Source organism: Balaenoptera physalus, assembly GCF_965194825.1.
Source record: "Balaenoptera physalus genome assembly, contig: SUPER_7_unloc_4, whole genome shotgun sequence".
NCBI classification, from domain to species: domain Eukaryota; kingdom Metazoa; phylum Chordata; class Mammalia; order Artiodactyla; family Balaenopteridae; genus Balaenoptera; species Balaenoptera physalus.
In genome coordinates, this window is record NW_028126531.1 from 563,535 (window position 1) to 584,381 (window position 20,847).

The window sequence follows — 20,847 nt, forward strand, 5'->3', positions numbered from 1 at the left end:
TATACTACTTTTTCCCCATGGAATGTGTTTTTTTATGCCCACTATTTGGATCGTTTACAGCTTTCAAGACAAATCAATAGAATCTTAGCTTTAAGATAAGTCTCAGATTTAAATCCCAACTTTGTTGACCTGCTAATGGTGGTGATTGTGCAAGTTACATAATCTCTCTGCATTGTGTTTATTTCTCCATGAAGCTGGAGTACCTCCAATCACAGAACTCCCTGAGGGCAGGTATCTTGGGCCATTTTGTTCATTATTATATAGCTGATGCCAAGAATTGTGCCTGACATATGGGAGGCACTAAATAAATAATGACTGAACGTATAAAACAAAAACAGCAATTATAATAACATAACCACCTTCACACAATTTGCTGCACGAAGCCAGTGGATAAACAATACTGTTTAACTTCCATTACATACAAAAGTGTTCTACCAGGAAGAGAGCAAAGTAAGTGATGATTTCACCATCAGAGACTTTAGAGGGAATGATTTCCAGGGATCCTAGACCTGGGATCTGTGATTTATTCCTGACATCAATCTTAACTGAAGCAAATGGAAACATCAGCACTGATTGCCTTATCTTTTCTTTTCTTTCTGTAAGGTAAGGGTACTAAAAAATGGATCATGACAGACCACATGAAATTCTATGCTAAGAAAGTAAGAATTTTACATGCCAACCTTTTCCGGTTGTCACATAACAAAGTGCCACTTTTTAGAGAAATACACCCAGGTCCGTTCTAGTAAAGTGGTTAGGACACAGGGCCTGAAGCAATGCCCAAGACACCCAATATATGGCCAGAAACATAACTGAATTGCCTTCCCAATTTCAGAGCAGAATTACTTGTAAAAATGGAAAGAAGAGATCCCAGAGACATCCTCAGAAAAGAAAAAGAACTCACCTCTAGGCGGGGCTCACTGTGTCTGAGAGTTACTAGGTAAACATATTGTGCCCCTTCGACAAGATTTGTCCAGCATCTACTGCAGCAGATGCTACACACCTTGAAACCTCCTCCCAATGCTATAGCTCACATGGAGAGCAGTGGCTCAGAATATGCAATGGACCCAGTAATAAACAGAAACCATGGCCCTAACTCATCATCAGAGGACAAGGCGGCAGGTAGCAGCACCTTGAAAAGTCTAAAATACCTTCCCAAACTACATAAGGGATAAATAATGAAGACAGCTTGGAATTAACTTCTGATGATGCATATTTTACTATTTATATGTTGTTCAGGATGCATTATATTTATAAAACCAAGGAAGAAGGACCCGGAAAAAAAGTATGATGACACAGGCAGGGCCACCAAGTCAGTGAGCAGAGCAAGAACTCTGGTTCCTGGGAAAAGAGCCTGAGGAGCTGCACTGGAAGTTACAGGACAGTGGTGGGTCTCAGGGCTCCCAGGAGAGGCTCTGATTACAGCTGCCACAGTTGTCAGCCACTTCTCCAAAACTTGGAGTCGCTCTGGCTTGACTGATTTTTAGAAGGTCTTCTTACTCTGTATACCCCTGAGAAAGACAGATTCTCTGTACAAGTGAGATGAAAAGGAAGGAGAATAGGATCCTTCTGTCTCCTGAGGGACAGCTATTCCTCCTGCCTGCTCTCATCCTCCAAGAATGGGAGAACCTAGTCACCAAAGGCACATTGCAGGGTTTATCAATTAAAAACACTCTAAAGAAATGTAACCCTTCTAGGTTTCTTTCTTCTAAGAACCCCTCCCAATGTCCACTCCCAGGAGCATCCATTCCTGAGGGCGAAGTGAGGAGAGCCAACCCCACCGTGCACACAGCTCTGCAGGTCCGGCCCAGACTGACCCTACCTGCACACACACCACCACCCAGTCAGAGAAAGAACAATGCCCATGTTCACATTAATCCTGACTGAGCCAGCCCTTGATTTCTGGCAATGTTTCATCTTTCTCTTTGTGAATGCTTCCTTCAAATCCTTAAGGGTTTAGCATTTCTTGTTTTTAGGTACCATGTTTCTTTCCTGTGTGCATGGAACACTTTTGCAAGGAAAGGTCATTCTTCCTCGATTAGTATGTTGTAGGCTCTTTGTACTGTTTTTGCTAATGGAATTTAATTCATATCAACCCTCCATGGCAAATGTTATCATTCCTATTTTAAATATGCAGAAGCTAAGACTCAGGGAGATTAAGTAAGTTGTCAGTGGACACTCCACAAATAAAGAGATCTAGGTCTGTCCAATTCTAAAATCCCCATTTTTTCACTGTGCTAAGCAGTGTCTGAGAACAGGAGGCACATACATTTAACAAATAAATCTACTAAATTATCTATAACATACCACAATTAAGCCAGGACAGAGAATAGTTCATAAATGGACTAAATATCTCATATGTATCATATGTTCATAATGAATAGAGAAAGGTTTTCAAAGTCATAGGAATAGAACTTCCGAAAAAACAAACTCATATGGCCAAGTGAGAGTTTTAAGAAAAGTTTTCTTGCAAAAATATGTTATTTTCCCATTCGGATATTTTTCTTCTAAAGAAATCTTGTTTGGTCTCTTTATTAGTGGCATACAAGATAAAAAGATAATGATAAGGACATATATATTATACACCCTGTCCCTTCAAACTATAAATCAAGAAGTATTTTTTATCCTCCAACCTAATAAGAAAAGAGGAGTCATGTTGATGTTTTTTCTTACTTTGAAGGAAATAAAGGCAAATTCATTGCTTAAGAATTTTATCTGCTTCAGAGTCATTACGAAATAACTAACAAAATAATGTAGAGTATTTTTTATTAGGGTATAGTTGCTTTACAATGTTGTGTTAGTTTCTTCTGTACAGAAAAGTGAATCAGCTATACGTATAAATATATCCCCTCTTTTTTGGATTTCCGTCCCATTTAGGTCACCACACAGCACTGAGTAGAGTTCCCTGTGCTATACAGCAGGTTCTCATTAGTTACCTATTTTATACATATTAGTGTATATAGGTCAATCCCAATCTCCCAATTCATTACCCCCCCTCACTTTCCTCCCTTGGTATCCATACATTTGTTCTCTACATCTGTGTCTCTATTTCTGCCTTGTAAATTGGTTCATCTGTACCATTTTTCCAGATTCCACATGTATGTGTTACTATATGATATTTGTTTTTCTCTCTCTGACTTCACTCTGTATGACAGTCTCTAGGTCCATCCACGTCTCTACAAATGACCCAATTTTGTTCCTTTTTATGGCTGAGTAATATTCTATTGTACATATGTACCACATCTTCTATTTAGGGTCTTTTGTGTCTCCATACAAATTTTAAGGTTTTTTGTTCTAGTTCTGTGAAAAATGCCATTGGTAATTTGATAGGGATTGGACTAAATCTGTAGATTGCTTTGGGTAGTATAGTCATTTTCACAATATTGATTCTTCCAATCCAAGAACATGTATATGTCTCCATCTGTTTGTGTCATCTTTGATTTCTTTCATCAGCGTCTTATAGTTTTCTGAGTACAGGTCTTTTACCTCCTTAGGTAGGTTTATTCCTAGGTATTTTATTCTTTTTGTTGCAATGGTGAATGGGAGTGTTTCCTTAATTTCTCTTTCTGATCTTTTGTTGTTACTGTATAGGAATGCAAGAGATTTCTGTGCATTAATTTTGTATCCTGCAACTTTACCAAATTCATTGATTAGTTCTAGTAGTTTTCTGGTGGCATCTTTAGGATTTTCTATGTACAGTATCATGTCATCTGCAAACAGTGACAGTTTTACTTCTTCTTTTCTGATTTGGATTCCTTTTACTTCTTTTTCTTCTCTGATTGCTGTGGATAGGACTTCCAATGCTAGCATGGAAGTTAGTAGAAGGAAAGAAATCATAAAGATCAGAGCAGAAATAAATGAAATAGAAACAAAGAAAACAATAGCAAAGATCAATTTTTTAAAAAGCTAGTTCTTTGAGAAGATAAACAAAATTGATAAACTTTTAGCCAGACTCATCAAGAAAAAGAGGGAGAGGATGCAAATCAATAAAATTAGAAATGAAAAGGGAGAAGTTACAACAGACACCACAGAAATACGAAGCATCCTAAGAGACTACTACAAGCAACTGTATGCCAATAAAATGGACAACCTGGAAGAAATAGACAAAGTCTTAGAAAGGTATAACATTCCAAGACTGAACCAGGAAGAAATAGATAATATAAACAGACCAATCACATGTAATGAAATTGAAACTGTGATTAAAAATCTTCCAACAAACAAAAGTCCAGGACCAGATGGCTTCACAGGCGAATTCTATCAAACATTTAGCGAAGAGCTAACATTTATCCTTCTCAAACTCTTCCAAAAAATTGCAGAGGAAGGAACATTCCTAAGCTCATTCTATGAGGCCACCATCACCCTGATACCAAAACCAGACAAAGATATCACATAAAAAGAAAATCACAGACCAATGTCACTGATGAATATAGACGCAAAAATCCTCAGCAAAATACTAGCAGAGAGAATCCAACAACACATTAAAAGAATCATACACCATAATCAAGTGGTATTTATCCCAGGGATACAAGGGTTCTTCAATATACGTAAATCAATCCATGTGATACACCTTATTAACAAATTGAAGGAAAAAAACCTCATATGATCATCTCAATAGATGCAGAAAAAGCTTTTGACAAAATTCAACACCCATTTATGATAAAAACTGTCCAGAAAGTGGGCATAGAGGGAACCTACCTCAACATAATAAAGGCCATATATAAAAAACCCACAGCAAACATCTTCTTCAATGGTGAAAAACTGAAAGCATTTCCTCTAAGATCAGGAACAAGACAAGGATGTCCACTCTCATCACTATTAATCTAAAGTATTTTTAAAGTGCTAAGAAATAGCTGTCTAGTGCTAGTGTAAAGATGTCCACAGAGGGCTGCTGCAGAAAGTCTACACTCTGGATCCACATGGAGCAGGAGTTAAAGATGCTGATTAGCTGCATATAAGAGCATTCCATACAGGAGTCCAAGAAATTACAGACTCAAAAGTTCTAGGGACAAGCAGAAAAGAAAGAAAACACCATGTCTTAGCAAGTCTTAAGATGTTTATTGTATGTGGATCTTTCATTTTTATTAATATTCCATAAGTATCTAGTCCATATGCCTCCATTGCATCTATTAAATCTACAGAAGGCACAATCCTGTTTGTGACAGAGGAACTAACAAAAATAAGGCTATTTCTGACCTTGAGAAACCCTATTACCTGGTTGGTGAGGATGTGGAGAAAAGGGAATCTTAATACACGGTGGTGGGTAAATTGGTGAGCCACTGTGGAAAACAGAATGGAGGTCGTCAAAAAACTAAAAATAGAGCTACTATATGATTCGGTTATTCCATTTCTGGGTATATATCCAAAGAAAAGAAAAACACTAATTCAAAAAGATACATGCACCCCAAAGTTCATAGCAGCACTATTTACATTAGCCAAGATATAGAAGCAACCTAAGTGTCCATCAACAGATGAAAGGATGAAGAATATGTGGTATATATATATACAATGGAATACTACTCAACCACTAAAAACAGGACATTTTGCCATTTGTAACAACATGGATGAACCTGGAGGGTATTGTGCTTAGTGAAATAAGTCAGACAGAGAAAGACAAATACTGTATGTTCTCACTTGTATATGGAATCTAAAAAATAAAGCAAACAGATGAATACAACAAAACAGAAATAGACTCACAGTTATAGAGAACAAACTACTGGTTACCAATAGGGAGACAGAAGGGGAGAGGGGTAAAATGGGGTAGGGGATTAAGAGGCACAAACTGCTATGTATAAAATAAGTAAGCTACAAGTATCTATTGTACAGCACAGGGAATATAGCCAATATTTTATAATAATAACTTTAAATGGAGTATAATCTATAAAAATAGTGAATCACTATGTTGTGCACCTGAAACTATTGATAATATAATATTGAAAATCAAGAATACTTCAATAAAAAAAAGAAAAAGAAAAAAAGAAACCCTATAACCTGGAGGTGCAGACACCTACACGTCAACATGCTTTCAACTGGAGAGAGAGGTGGTTGCTAAGTGTATGAGCCCTCCTTTAAGGAAACAACTCCGTTAGAAATAATAACCCATGATAACATCTGTGTCCAAGGCTCCAGATCACTCAGACTAATTGCTTTGTGGTATAAACTGCTGTCAGTCAATCCTTCCACAGCTGCCAGCACCAACAGGCATGTACAGAAATGCTCACTATGAGCCGTTAGAATTGTTATTGCAGTGTGATTTGGAATAGCCAAAAACTGGAAACTATAAAATGTCCATCAAAAACATAAAGGAGAATAAATTACAAATGTAAAGTGGAAAATAACACAGCAACGAGCATAAATGCTCTACCACTATGTCTAATAATACAGATGAATACAAAAACACAATATTATGCAAAAGGAACCCATGACAAGAGAGTACATGCTGCACCATCTCACTCATATAAAGGACAAGAACAGGAAATATCAAGCTACGTGCAGCTCAATGACAAAAAGACAAACAATTCAGTTATAATATAAGCAAAGCACTTGAATAGATACTGTTCCAAAGAAGACATACAAATGGCCAGCAAGCACATGAAAAGATGCTCCACATCATTATTCATTAGGGAAATGCAAATCAAAACCATAATGAGATACCACTTTACACCCACTAGGATGGCTATAATCAAAACAGTGGAATATATCAACTGTTGGCAAGGATGCGGAAAAATCACAACCCTTGTCCAATGCTAGTGGGAATAGAAAATGGTACAATCAGTATGGAAAACAGTCTGACATTTCCTAAAAAAATTAAACTTAGAATTACTGCAATTCTACTCGTAGGTATGTATTCCAAACAGGTGTGTAAGTAAAAACTTCTATATAAATATTAATAGCAACACTATTCACAATAGCCAAAAGGTGAGAACAAACCAAAACAAAGTTTGGAAGGACTATTTTTAATATCAGCCAAAAGAAAACATCTGTGAGATTTGGAATTCTGGTCTATGCCTCGCATGCTGAGGTCATCAAATTGTACTTTCCAAAAATCTTTGCATGTGATGTTTATCCCCTCAATCCATATTGAACTAGGAACATCCAGCAAACTTGTAATTTTCCTAATTCAGACATCTGGAGGTCACAATCTAAGTGAGATCTAAATGTATTTCATTTAGGCCTAGGGTCATACTTATCTGGTAAAAGGAATGCTTTTCCATCTTCAGAGCGGGCTTGTTCCCAGAATCCTCTTTCACTGGCCTGATGCTAATGATTCACGTGCGTGAGTTCTAGCTCTTTAGGTGGTCACTAGAACGTGCAACCCCCTGAAGAGAGTACCTGCTTCTAGATCCTTCCTAAATCTCTACCACCAACATTCTTTTCATTAATTCCAAAGTTTTGACTGCATACATTATATGACCCTTAATGAGTATGTGGGCAGTCCATACGTCACACATCAGTCACTTTCCTCTCTTCCTCAAAACAGAGGGTTGTTTTGTTACTTTAAAGAATCTAACAGGGAATATCCAACAAAGCCAGAGGGGATTTTCTGAACACAATGGGACAATGCCTACAACCCAAGAGCCCTGCTGGCTCTTCCCGACTACTTGGCTGTGCTTCTTGCTCACTTTCAGAACGGAAGTGAGGCAACTTGTTCTCACATCTCCTTCAGAACCCTTCCAGTCCATCATCATCACAGTGGAGGTCCTCTTCTTAAAGTCACCTATTCTAGTAGGGGACAGAGGGCATACTGATGAGTATTAAGAAAAACATGAACTGTCAGGCACTGACAGGAAGAGCAGGAAGCTCTCCCTTTTGTGAGATGGAGCCCACTAGCAATGCATATTTCACTTTTAAACATATGCACCAACTGGAGATTTTAAAAGGTAACTTACAGGGCTTCCCTGGTGGCACAGTGGTTGGGAGTCCGCCTGCCAGTGCAGGGGACATGGGTTCAGGCCCTGGTCCGGGAGGATCCCACATGCCACGGCACAATTGGGCCCGTGCGCCACAACTACTGAGCCTGCGCTCTAGAGCCCGCGAGCCACAACTGCTGAGCCCAAGTGCCACAACTGCTGGGGCCCACGCGCCTAGAGCCCGTGCTCCGCAACACGACAGGCCACCGCAATGAGATGCCCGTGCACCGCAACGGAGAGCGGCCCCCACTCGCCGCAACTGGAGAGAGCCTGCACACAGCGGTGAAGACCAAGTGCAGCCAAGAATAAATAAACTAAATAAATAAATTAAAAATAAATTTAAAAAAAAAACCAAAGGTAACTTACAATTATCTGTTCCTGAAATGGTGCTCCCCTTCTCACTGCAGAAGTCTTAGAGTACTTGCAGTTACTTTACCATTTAACATGCAGTGGTCTGAGCCAGGAATTCATTGAAGGTGATGGATTCACACTGTACTTTTTTGGCTCTCACAAAAGTAAAATCATTTATTTTTGTATATAACTTTCCTCTACTTTTCCTTGACAGAGATTAGAGAAATAAGCAAAAGGCATCCATCAATCCCAAGAATGCATTGATTATCTGCCATGGGCCAGGCAGTTATCTGGATCCTGGAGTCAGAGAATGAGTTACCTGCCAGCAAAGACCATAGACTCTGGCAGAAGCACAACAAAGATGTACCCAATCAATCAATAATCGCCCACTGAACAGTACATGTGGAAGGCACTCTACTGAGAACCGGAGACTGAAAGATCAACAAACGATAGACCCTGTAGTCTTTTTGTCTACAAAGAGAGGACGCCAGACTGGAAGGAGAGGTATTATTAAACACAGGGAGGTAATGGGAGTCATATAGTGGGATTGGCTAATACATAAAATGCCTTAAGAACAGCTGATTGTAAGTTGATAATGCTGAGCTTTCCTAACCATGTAGTACCTTACAACAGTTGATCAAAAACAGAAAACTAGTTAAATGGAGCATTTAAGAGAAACAAAGAGCAAGATCATGAATTCTTAGTCCTTTTACTAGACTTAACCCTGCATGCTGGCATTTAGAATAACTGTGTTAGGTATCTATCACTGCATAACAAAGTACGCCAGAAGGGGCTAAAACAGGATTATATTTGCTCACAATTCTATTTGGGCCAGGCTCAAGTTGTGAAAAGAACTTTTGAAAAGTTCTTTTGCTTGTCTCATCTGAGATTATTCATGTGGCTGTTCAACTGGGGACTGATTCATCCAGAGGGACCTCAGCTGGAAGATCCCATCTCAGCTCCACGTGGTCTCACCCTTTATGAGGCTCTACCAAGCTTCCTCACACAGACACACTACATTCTATGGGGTAAGAGGAAGTCAAAAGTCCCCTTGAGTCCTAGATCAGATTGTCACAAATATTACTCACTCCACATTCTTTTGGTCAAAGCCAGTCACAAGGCCATTCTAGGTAAATAAACGGGATAAAAGACTCTACCTCTTAAAAAGATGGACAGTAAAGCCATGTATTTCAAAGAGGTGTGTCTACAGGAAATGGAGACTTGTTGTAGTCATCAATTTAACAATGTCTTAACATTTAGGACTCCAAATATCTAATTTGCACAACTGAAAGATCCTTTCTTCTCACTTCTCACTATTCACAGTGTAAATATTCCTAATTTCATATAGAAATCTCTAAACTCTAAACATACTAGCTTTATCAATAAACATGTTTATACAGCACCTGTATTGATAACTTAACATTTTTACCACACAGGCTAAGTACAGTACTCTTGCCACGTGAATTACTAAAGTAGGTAATAAGGATAATAAGGTAATAAGCGTGTTCCTTGTTCCAAAATTATTCCCTGCTACTAGGGCCAGCATCTGAGGACTTCTGATTAACATAACACTTTTTTGTATTTGACATTAATTTTAAAGGCATCAGTTAAAAGTACAAATGCTATATAATTAGGTTGAAACAACTTATTTAAACATGTAACTTTTCATGGAGACCCACCTGTCAACAATACTTCCCCTCCTCCTTCAGACACTTGAAGGTAAGTGACCATGAACAAATGAGTAATTCTGATTTTTATATTACAATGTGCAGTTTCTGTTTCCTTGACAAGAGGGATAGAAATAAGAAAATATTGGCATTTTTGAATCTCCTAATTAAAGACAATGTGTTTTGCGTTTGTTTATAACTCAAACTGACTATAATACTTCAAGCACAGTGAAATTCACTTACTATTGAACAAGAGATGACTAGTCTCAAAAATAAACTTCCAATGTTCTTCCAAGGTAATTTTATCACAATTGTTTCTGCTAGAAAAGAGGGAAAGTCCAGGTAATACACTCAAAATTTCCATTAGGAGAGGCAGCCCAAATAGTATCCTATCACCTTATGATTTTCATGCTGCTTTCACCCACCACAGGGTCGCTTGGCAATGTTCTGAGACAGCCTTCTCTGATTTCGCTTGGCAGACTGAGGCAGTGTTTCTACTCTGTGATTGACTGCAGCATTACCTGGATAGTCTTAGTCCAAGCTCCCCTGTGAAAGTCTTGAATAATTTGTAACTCCTGCCATGAGCTCAGCACCTGATTTATTACACCTCATTATTGCAGCTGCCTGTCTGTGTACAGAGGCAGCAGGTAGTGAGAGCACACAGAGTACAGGGAAGAAGACAGTCACCATCCCCCCAAAGCAGCCTAAACAAGACGGACAATGGAATTAGAGTCTACATTACAAAACTCCAAACTAAACACAGAAGTTTTCCTGTTAGAGACTTAGTTAGTGTGGACCTAGCCAATGCCTCCACTCTATCTTTCTCATAACATTCATCTTACCTGTGTCCTAGCCAAATGTTAGACCCACAGTGAAATTATCCCCCATTTTGTTCAATCGCAAATAACCCCATTTTGAATTGAACTGAATACAAGAAAACATCCAAAACAATATAAGCATACAAGTGGCCAAGACCTATATTTAAACCAACAAAGAACAACAGCCAACATTCATTCAGAATTATCTATGAAGCATTTCTCACAAAATCACCTAGGTGTCTAGTTCACAGCATCAGTGTTCCTGTTTTTGAGCTGGTGGTGTCATTGTCACTAATCAATTCTCTTTATGTGAGAAAGATCCCCAAACATTCTCTTTTATCACATTTTTGTTTCATTTAAGAATAGCCTTCCCGCAACACTTACAAAGGGACTCCTCTGTTGAACTGTACACTTGAAATGGATTAATTGCATGGTATGTTGATTATATCCCAAAAGAGGCCTGAGAGGAAAGAGAGAGAGAAAGAGAGAGAGTTTCCTGCCTGCCAAGTTTTCTCTCAGGACTATTGAACTCTGATTCTCAGAGAGGAGTTGTTAACCCTCTCCCAGTGTACAGGTGCACACATCCTACATTAGCTGGGGATGTGGGCTCTATGATTATCTTAAAATCCAATGATAAATGTGGGGGCGATCACCTGTTATGTACTGAATGTTTATGTACTCCCCAAATTCATATGTTGAAGCCCGCAAGTAATGCTATTTGGTGGCAGGCCTTTAGGAGGAAATTAAGTTTAGATGAGGTCATAAGGGTGGGGCCCCCATGATGGGATTAGTGTCCTTATAAGAAGAGATAGAGCTTGCGCACTCTCTCTCCACTGTGTAAGGACACAGCAGGAAGGTGGCCACCTGCAAGCCAGGAAGAGGGTCCTCACCAGGAACTGAATCTGCCAGCACCTTGATGCTAGATTTTAAGCCTCCAGAATTATGAGAAATAAATATCTATTCTTTAAGCTACCCAGTCGGTAGTGTTTTGTTAAAGCAGCCCAAGCAGATTAATATGTCATCTCTGGGCATCTTTACAGTGCGTTACCTTCTTTACGCTTAAGTGCCTTTACCTAAGGCATTGGGCATCAGATTGTTAGCAAAGTTTGTAGTGCTTAAAAACCTTCCACCCAAAGAGCAAACAGAAGACATCTCTGTCTTGACAGTCTGTACTATTTTGGGATCCTTTTAGGCATATTTTGTAGGGAGAAAATGGCATAGGCTTTTAAGATGTCCTGGGTAGAGTCAGAGAAAAAGTCGTTTAAGGTCAAGTTAATAAAGAAAAACGTTCCTGGCGAGAATTTATCTCAATTTCACTAAACATGGCAGTAACAAAGTATTTAATTAGTTCCTTCTTCTTGATACACCTGCCCTCTCCACCAACATCAGAAGCATACTTGAAAAATAGCCTATGAGGTGATCCTGAAGGAGGCAGGCTTGTAGCCTGACTCAAATTTTGATCTGTAAGCTACTGGGTCACAATCCTATGCATAGTTATTTAATGAATACAGAGTTACCTGTTAATATCTGTGTCTCTAAAGTTTTTTTCTCCTTTTGTCTACAGGATAAAACTGTTTTTAGATTTCATAAAAAGAAGCTGCCACATCTACACCCAAAACAGTCAGGTCTCACGGTGTCCTGCTTCTTGCTATTCTTTGAAGGGGATGCTCGCTGCTTGATACCCCATACCACCCCCACATTGTTTTTATTTTTGAAAAAATTAAATAATTGCCAGTAACAACCAAGGTCTTTTATGAAGAATAAAACATTCCATGTGTTTTAATTAATGAAAAACAAGGATGTTATGCTTGAAAAACCACAATGATTGCCCTAGGAAGAAAATTAATGTAGGTCCATTTCTCTACACTGTTATTCTAATGGTGTAAAAGGTATGCCAGCACTTCCAAAGCGAGGTGCTAGGCACAGAGGAGGTCTTTAACAAATAAAAAGGAGGAAGGAAATAGGAGAGAATGACCAGACACCTAAAGTAATTACTAAATGACTACAGTCATCTAAAGTGATAATTTTGACTGAGCATAAATCTCCCTAGAAAATACTCATCACAAAGACCTACTACAGTATAGGAGAGAAAGAAGAGTTTTTGGCTGGAAGCCCCAGGAAAACGTCTGTAGCAGTAATTCTCTAACAGTAACAGAAGGGAGATAAGAATTTATGGTAACATAATGCAAAACCACAGCACAGAGGCAAGAATATTTGGGGTAGCGCAAGGGAGGGCAAGTGCCCATACAGGTAGAAAATGAAGGATTCATTAGTGAGAAAGGCTAAAGAAGTTGCTGGGGTAGTATGTGAAGGTCTTAAGCGCCAAGATAAGGCTGTGGAACTGCATCCTGCACTCAGGACCAGCACCTTGGAAGTGAGTAGCTTGAGCCATATGTCACCATAGCCAGTAGCCTTGCTTATATACAACAGAACCCTGGTAAAGATCATATCTTTGCTTTAGAATGACAACTCTGCTAACAGAGCATAGGATCACAGAGCAAAGAAGACAGAAAACTGTAACAGCAAGAATGGTTAACGGCCTCCCTAGAGAATTGGTTGTACCAACAGAGTAAAATGGCAGAGCAGCCATTAAAATCATGATCTTAAAAAAAAAAAAAATGCTATTTGTAAAAAGGAACATGTTTAGGATAAGAAAAGAGAAAATCAGAATACTAAACGCTGCTATTTCCAATTTGTTTAATTATTCAAGATAAACACAAGAAAAATCTTAGTAGTAGACAAAACACATAAAGTCCATTTCCAGGTTGACAATGTGAGAAGCTCCATGAACCCATTCATGGACCCTCTGAGGTTTCACACTGCTTCACACTGTGGAAGAAACAGACTTCACAAAAATAATCTTAGCCAAGTCACAAAACAAATAAAAAAGCAAATAACAACAAGCCAGGTGAGCAGGGAGGGGAATCAGTATCCAGAGTTGCTATAATACATTACCCAAAATGTTCAGCTTTCAACAACAACAAAAACAACCATATGAGAAGTGCAAAGGAAGAGGAATGTTTGACACATACTCAGGCAAAAAAGCAAGCAACAGAAACTGACTTTGAGAAGGACCAGATTTAACAGACAAAGACTTCAAAACAACCATTGAAAAATATATCAACAACTAAAGTAAATCATGCTTAAAGAAGTAAAGCCTGATATGAAGACACAGTTTCATCAGAGATACCAATAAAGAGGCAGAAATTATTTTTTAAAAAATGGAAATTTTGGTATTGAAAAGTAGTATAAATATTAATAAAAATAAAAATTCATTGGAAGGACTCACCAGTAGATTTGAACTGAGAGAAGGAACACTCAACAATCTTGAAGACACATAAATGGATAGAGATTATACAATTTGAAAAACAGAAAAAAATAGAATGAAGAAAAATATCCGAGCCTCAGAGAAATGTGGACATTTGGTATCAAATATACCAAAATATATGTGATAGGAGTACCAGAAAAGAGGAAAGAGAGAAAGGAACAGAAAAACTATATTTTAAATGGCTGAAAACATCCCAAATTTGCTGAAAATTATTAACTTACACATCCAAGAAGATCACCAGCTCCAAATAAGATAAAACACAGTTAAAATGAGATCCTCATCCACCAGAGGGCAGACAGCAGAACCAAGAAGAACTACAATCCTGCAGCCCTGTGGAATGAAAACCACAATCACAGAAAAATAGACAAAATGAAAAGACAGAGGACTATGTCCCAGATGAAGGAACAAGATAAAACCCCAGAAAAACAACTAAATGAAGGGGAGATAGGCAATCTTCCAGAAAAAGAATTCAGAATATTGATAGTGAAGATGATCCAGGACCTCAAAAAACGAATGCAGGCAAAGTTTGAGAAGATGCAAGAAATGTTTACCAAAGATCTAGAAGAATTAAAGAACAAATAGAGATGAACAATACAATAACTGAAATGGAAAATACACTAGAAGGAATCAATAGCAGAATAACTGAGGCAGAAGAACAGAGGAGTGACCTGGAAGACAGAATGGTGGATATCACTGCTGCAGAAGAGAATAAAGAAAAAAAGAATGAAAAGAAATGAAGACATCCTAAGAGACCTCTGGGACAACATTAAACACACCAACATTCGCATGAGGGGTCCCAGAAGGAGAAGAGAGAGAGAAAGAACCTGAGAAAATACTTGAAGAGATCATAGTCAAAAAATTCCCTAACATGGGAGAGGAAATAGCCACCCAAGTCCAGGAAGTGCAGAGAGTCCCAGGCAGGATAAAGCCAAGGAGAAATACACCGAGACACACAGTAATCAAACTGACAAAAAATAAAGACAAAGAAAAATTATTAAAAGCAACAAGGGAAAAATGACAAATAACATACAAGGGAACTCCCATAAGGTTAACAGCTGATTTCTCAGCAGAAACTCTGCAAGCCAGAAGGGAGTGGCACAATATATTTAAAGTGATGAAAGGGAAGAACCTACAACCCAGAATACCCTACCCAGCAAGGATCTCATTCAGATTCGACAAAGAAATCAAAAGCTTTACAGACAAGCAAAAGCTAAGAGAATTCAGCACCACCAAACGAGGCTCTACAACAAATGCTAAAGGAACTTCTCTAAGTGGGAAACACAAGAAAAGAAAAATACCTGCAAAAACAAACCTAAAACAATGAAGAAAATGGTAATAGGAACACATATATCAATAATTACCTTAAATGTGAATGGATTAAACACTCCAACCCAAAGACACAGACTGGGTCTTCCCTGGTAGCGCAGTGGTTAAGAATCCACCTGCCAATGCAGGGGACGTGGGTTCAAGCCCTGGTACGGGAAGATCCCACATGCCGTGGAGCAACTAAGCCCGTGCACCACAACTACTGAGCCTGCACTCTAGAGCCTGTGACCCACAACTACTGAGCCCATGTGCCACAACTGCTGAAGCCCACGCGCCTAGAGCCTGTGCTCTGCAACAAGAGAAGCCACCACAATGAGAAGCCCATGTACTGCAATGAAGAGTAGCCCCAACTCACCACAACTAGAGAGGGCCCACATGCAGCCACAAAGACCCAACACAGCCAAAAATAAATTTTAAAAACTAAAATAAAAATAAGTAAATTTTACAAAAAGACACAGACTGGCTGAATGAATACGTAGTGGTCTGGATAGAAGATCAGGCCAGCCACAACATTCCCTTAAGCCAAAGCCTAATCCAGAGGATGGCCCTAACTCTCTTCACTTCTATGAAGGGTGAAAAAGGTAAGGGAACTGCAGGAAAAAATTAAGCCTAGCAGAAGCTGGCAAATAAAGTTTAAGGAAAGAAGCCTTCTTTATAACATAAAAGTGCAAGAGGAAGCAGCAAGTGCTGATGTGGAAGCTATAGCAAGTTATCCAGAAGATCTAGCTAAGATGATTAATGAAGGTGGCTCCACTACACAACCAGTTCTAATGTAGATGAAATGCTCTTCTATTGCAAGCAAGAAGATGCCATCTAGGACTTTCATAGATATAGAGGAGAAGTCAATGCCTGGTTTCAAAGCATCAAAGGACAGACTGACTCTCTTGTTAGGGGTTAATGCAGCTGGTGACTTTAAGTTGAAGCCAATGCTCATTTACCATTCCAAAAATCCTAGGGCCCTTAAGAATTACACGAAATTGACTCTGCCTGAGCTCTTTAAATGGACCAACAATGCCTGGATGACAGCACATCTGTATAAAAATATGGTTTACTGAATATAAGTCCACTGTGGAGACCTACTTCTCAGGAAAAAAAATTCCTTTCAAAATATGAATGCTTATTGACAATGCACCTGATCACCCAAAAATTCTGATGGAGATGTACAGTGAAATTAATGATGTTTTCATGCTTGCTAACACAACATCCATTCTGCAGCCATGGGTCAAGGAGTAATGTTGACTTTCAAGTCTTATTATTTAAGAAAGGCATTTTGTAAGGCTATGGCTTCCATAGACAGTGATTCCTCTGATGGATCTGAGTAAAATCAATTGAAAACCTTCTGGAAAGGATTCACCATTCCAGATGCCATTAAAGACATCCATGATCCATAAGAAGAGGCCAAAATATCAACATACACAGGATTTTGGAATAAGTTGATTCCAACCCTCATGGATGATTTGAGGGGTTCAAGACTTCATTGAAAGAAGTAACTGCAGATGTGGTGGACGTAGCAAGAGAACCAGAATTAGAACTGGAGCCTGAAAATGTGACTGAATTGCTGCAACTCCTTGATAAAAATTTAATAGATGAGGAGTTGTTGCTTAAATGAGCAAAGAAAGTGGTTTATTGAGATGGAATCTACTCCTGGTAAAGACACTGCAAAGATTGTTGAAATGGCAAGAAAGGATTTAGGATATTACATAAACTTAGTTGATAAAACAGTGGCAAGGTTTGAGAGGACTGACTCCAATTTTGAAAGAAGTCCTACTGTGGGTGAAATACAATCAAACAGCATTGCATGCCACAGAGAAAATGTTGATGAAAGGAAGAGTGAATCGACGTAGCAAACTTCATTGTTGTCTTAATTTCAGGAAATTGTCACGGCCACACCAACCTTCAGCAACCACCACCCTGATCAGTCAGCAGCCATCCATGCATGCAAACCCCTCCACCAGCAAAAAGATTGTGACTGGCTGAAAGTTCAGATGCTGGTTACCATTTTTTAGCAATAAAGTATTTTAAATTAAGGTATGTACATTTTTTTAGACATAATGCACACTTAATAGACTACAGTATAGTGTAAACATAACTTTTACATGCACTGGGAAAGCAAAAAAATTGTGTGGCTTGCTTTGTTGTGATATTCTCTTTATTGCAGTGGTCTGGAACCAAACCCACAGTATCGCCAAAGTGTGCTGGTAATCCCATTCATGAGGGCTCCATCCTCAAGATTAAATCATCTCTGAAAGCACTTACGTCCAAATATCATCACATTGGGGATTAGCTTTCAACGTATGAATTTGGGGAGGGAGGAACACAAACATTCAGTCTATAGCACTCACCAAGGAGAAGAGAGGGACACAGTAGGAAGAGACAGTTAAATGTTCCTTACTTTCTCAGCATGCCTAAGACTAATCCTGGTCTCCACGACTATCCTCTAGGTCCTTCACTTTTCTCCTCAGATTGATTTACTCGTATTCAGAAACACATCATATTATTTAGAAATACACAATGGATGATTTCTTTTTAAGAAAAATCCAGACTGGTGGTTGCCAAGGGGGAGGAGGCTGGGGGAGGGATGGAGTGGGAGGCTGGGGTTAGCAGATGTAGGCCTTTATATATAGAATGGATAAACAACAAGGTCCTACTGTATAGCACAGGGAAATATATTCAATATCCTATGATAAACCATAATGGAAAAGACTGTTTTTAAAAAAGAATGTGTGTGTATATATATATCTGAATCACTCTGCTGTAGAGCAGTAATTAACATAGCATTGTAAATCAACTAGCCTTCAATTTAAAAAATGAAAAAAGAAAAAATCCTAAAATCAATTTGACTCTCCTGTTAGTTTTATGGGAAGATTAATTTTCTTTGTTGGATGTTCAAATGTCAAGCATAAAGTTTTTTCCACCAACACTTCAAGGACCTGAGGGTATGCAGGTAGTGAGAGGTTTCCTACCTGGAGAGCAATAGAGGCCCATAAGGGTAGTCTCAGTTCTCCAGGAACAACTAATACCAAACCATCAGAAGGACAGCTTCATGCTTTATAGCCACATGAATACTTTAATTTCTTCTCTAATGGTTCAGAAATGGTACTTTGAGGACAGTGAATGACTGTCTTTGTGTGTTACGACATTTCCTCCTCCCTTGATTTGCTCATTATGAACTTGGTTTTATTTTTGGTCTTTGCGGATGTCTTATTTCTCTCCATTTTTCCTGATCATTTGTCCTAAGTTTAAGCCATTCTATTTTTCTCTTGGTACATCTGTCACCTGTGATTCTTCTTTTTCTCATTTTCAAGTCTCATTTCCCTAATCAGTGTCTCTCCTGCCTTGGCCATGAGCTTTGGTACTCACAAGAAAATTCTGGCATTTTCTCTTTTGTTCTGTGTGAAAGTGGGCAAACTCTTATATTTTACCAAAACGCACAGTCACAGAATGAGAGAGACTAGGCACCTATGAAACTCTGTACCTGTTTTGTTCTTTTAAGGATTATCCTTTCTGGTGTTTTTGTGAGGTTTTATTTTTTCCAACTTGAAAATATCCAGACATCCCTGGCAGGCCAGTGGTTAAGACTGCACACTTCAACTGCAGGGGGCAAGGGTTCGATCTCTAGTCGGGGAACTAAGATACTGCCAATCACGTGGCACGGACAAAAAATAAAGATTGAAAATATCCAAAGAAGTGTCCATACTCCCTAACATTCCTGCAAAGTTGGAGCTCAATAAGTACCTGTTGACTAGCTCACTGAGTCTTTAAAATCACCCACCATAAGAGAAATTTTATCTTACCTAACTCAAAATTGTTTCTACTATTAGTAGTTGCCAGGGGCTAAAGAGTGGGTAGGGTAGAAGGGATATGGGTGTGGCAACAAGAGGGATTATCTTGACTTTATCAATGTCAACATCCCACTTTTCAAACTGTATTACAGTTTTGCAAGAGGTGACCATTGGGGAAGACTGGGTAAAGGGCACATAAAATCTCTGTATTATTTCTTACAAGTGTATGTGAATCCACAATTATCTCAATATAAAACATTTCATTAGAAAAGGGTACACAAAGTAATATAAAGACAGAGCGACAAGGAAAGACTTACGTATATAAACAACCATTGTTCTGAGACCTACTGGCAAAGCATTATCACTGTTTACTACAAAAGAAAGAAAATAAAACATCGAACATATTGTCTATGCCTAATGAAATTATCAAAAACAATTTATCAAATAATTTACTAAACACCATTTCTACCTCTAGTGTTCCTACTTTCAAATGAATTTCAGGTGGAATATTTAAAATTATGTATAAGGGAATAATTAAGTTGTCTAGTGACTCATTAGAAACTGAAGTTCTAAGACACCAGGCATAAGATTTGAAAGTGAGTTTAGACTAGGTTTCCTAGCAGTGAAAACCAAAAGGACAATATAGTATTTATTATCTGACAAAGGAAGCATACAAGTTCAACTGTAACTGTAAACTTCTTCTGGACTTTAAACTCAAAAAGGAATTTATGGTGGGGGCTTGTATAAAGCGATATTGGCTGACACTGTATTGTAGTTGTCTGCATCTATGCTTTATTAAAAACCTAGAATCACTGTTTAAATCACTGGCTCTCAAATTTGTGATGAGTCTTTATTATTATTGATTTTTTAAACTATGTGCAAGAAATTAATAGAAACATTCATTTTCATGGTCACATTGGGAAACAATTCTACTCAGGCCCAGGCCATGTGCTGGAGTGCTCCCAGGTAACTGTCACAGGGCTGTGGGGAAGAATGGGACACAAGCGCGCTGAAAACCCCCAGGAAGAGCCAGCCCTGCAGCGTGTGCTTGAGCTTGTTGCACTACAGGTGCTCCGACAGTGAGTGAGAAGCAACAGGATGGTACAGGGACTGAGGTGAGCTGGGCTCTGAAGTCCAGTCACTTGGACCCCTCTTTTGAGCTCCAGCCTCCATTCATTCTCTTACTGAAGGTATTTATTGAGCACCACTAAATGGCACATGCTATCCTAGGCAACGGGCTGGTATGAACTGTTGAAAGTGGTGTAAAAGAGTACAGTGAGCGTGAGGCAAGCTGAGCCAAGAGCAGACGGTGCGGGCGCACATGAGCACACACGCACACACCTGCATATGCAAGTTAAGCGAGGCTTGAGAAACAGTGATTTTGACAGGCACGTAAATGCCTGCATGGTCATGGATTCACAAGGATACCAAACTCCTCTGGCTGTAAAATTTTCTCCACATGCAGCAAGGGGTCTTGACCTGGTCTGAGAGCTTGGGGAAGGCTTTCCTGCAGAGGTGGTATGTGTGCAGGATGAGCAGGAATTAAGTAGGAGATGAGAGGAGGAACAGTGTTCTAGGCGTAGGGACTTAGGGTCTTAGCACGTGCAAAGGCCTTGAGGGGAAACTAGCATATAAGGCTGGTAAGGCTACACAGCATGACCACCTAAGGGG

At 39.0% G+C, this 20,847-nt stretch overlaps 1 protein-coding gene across 3 annotated transcripts in view; it reads right to left on the minus strand.

The window, feature by feature from the left end:
- Positions 1-20,847, minus strand: part of LOC309665292 (serine palmitoyltransferase 1-like) — a 97,791-nt gene that overhangs the window by 53,590 nt on the left and 23,354 nt on the right. The gene's annotated exons all lie outside the window — the stretch shown is intronic.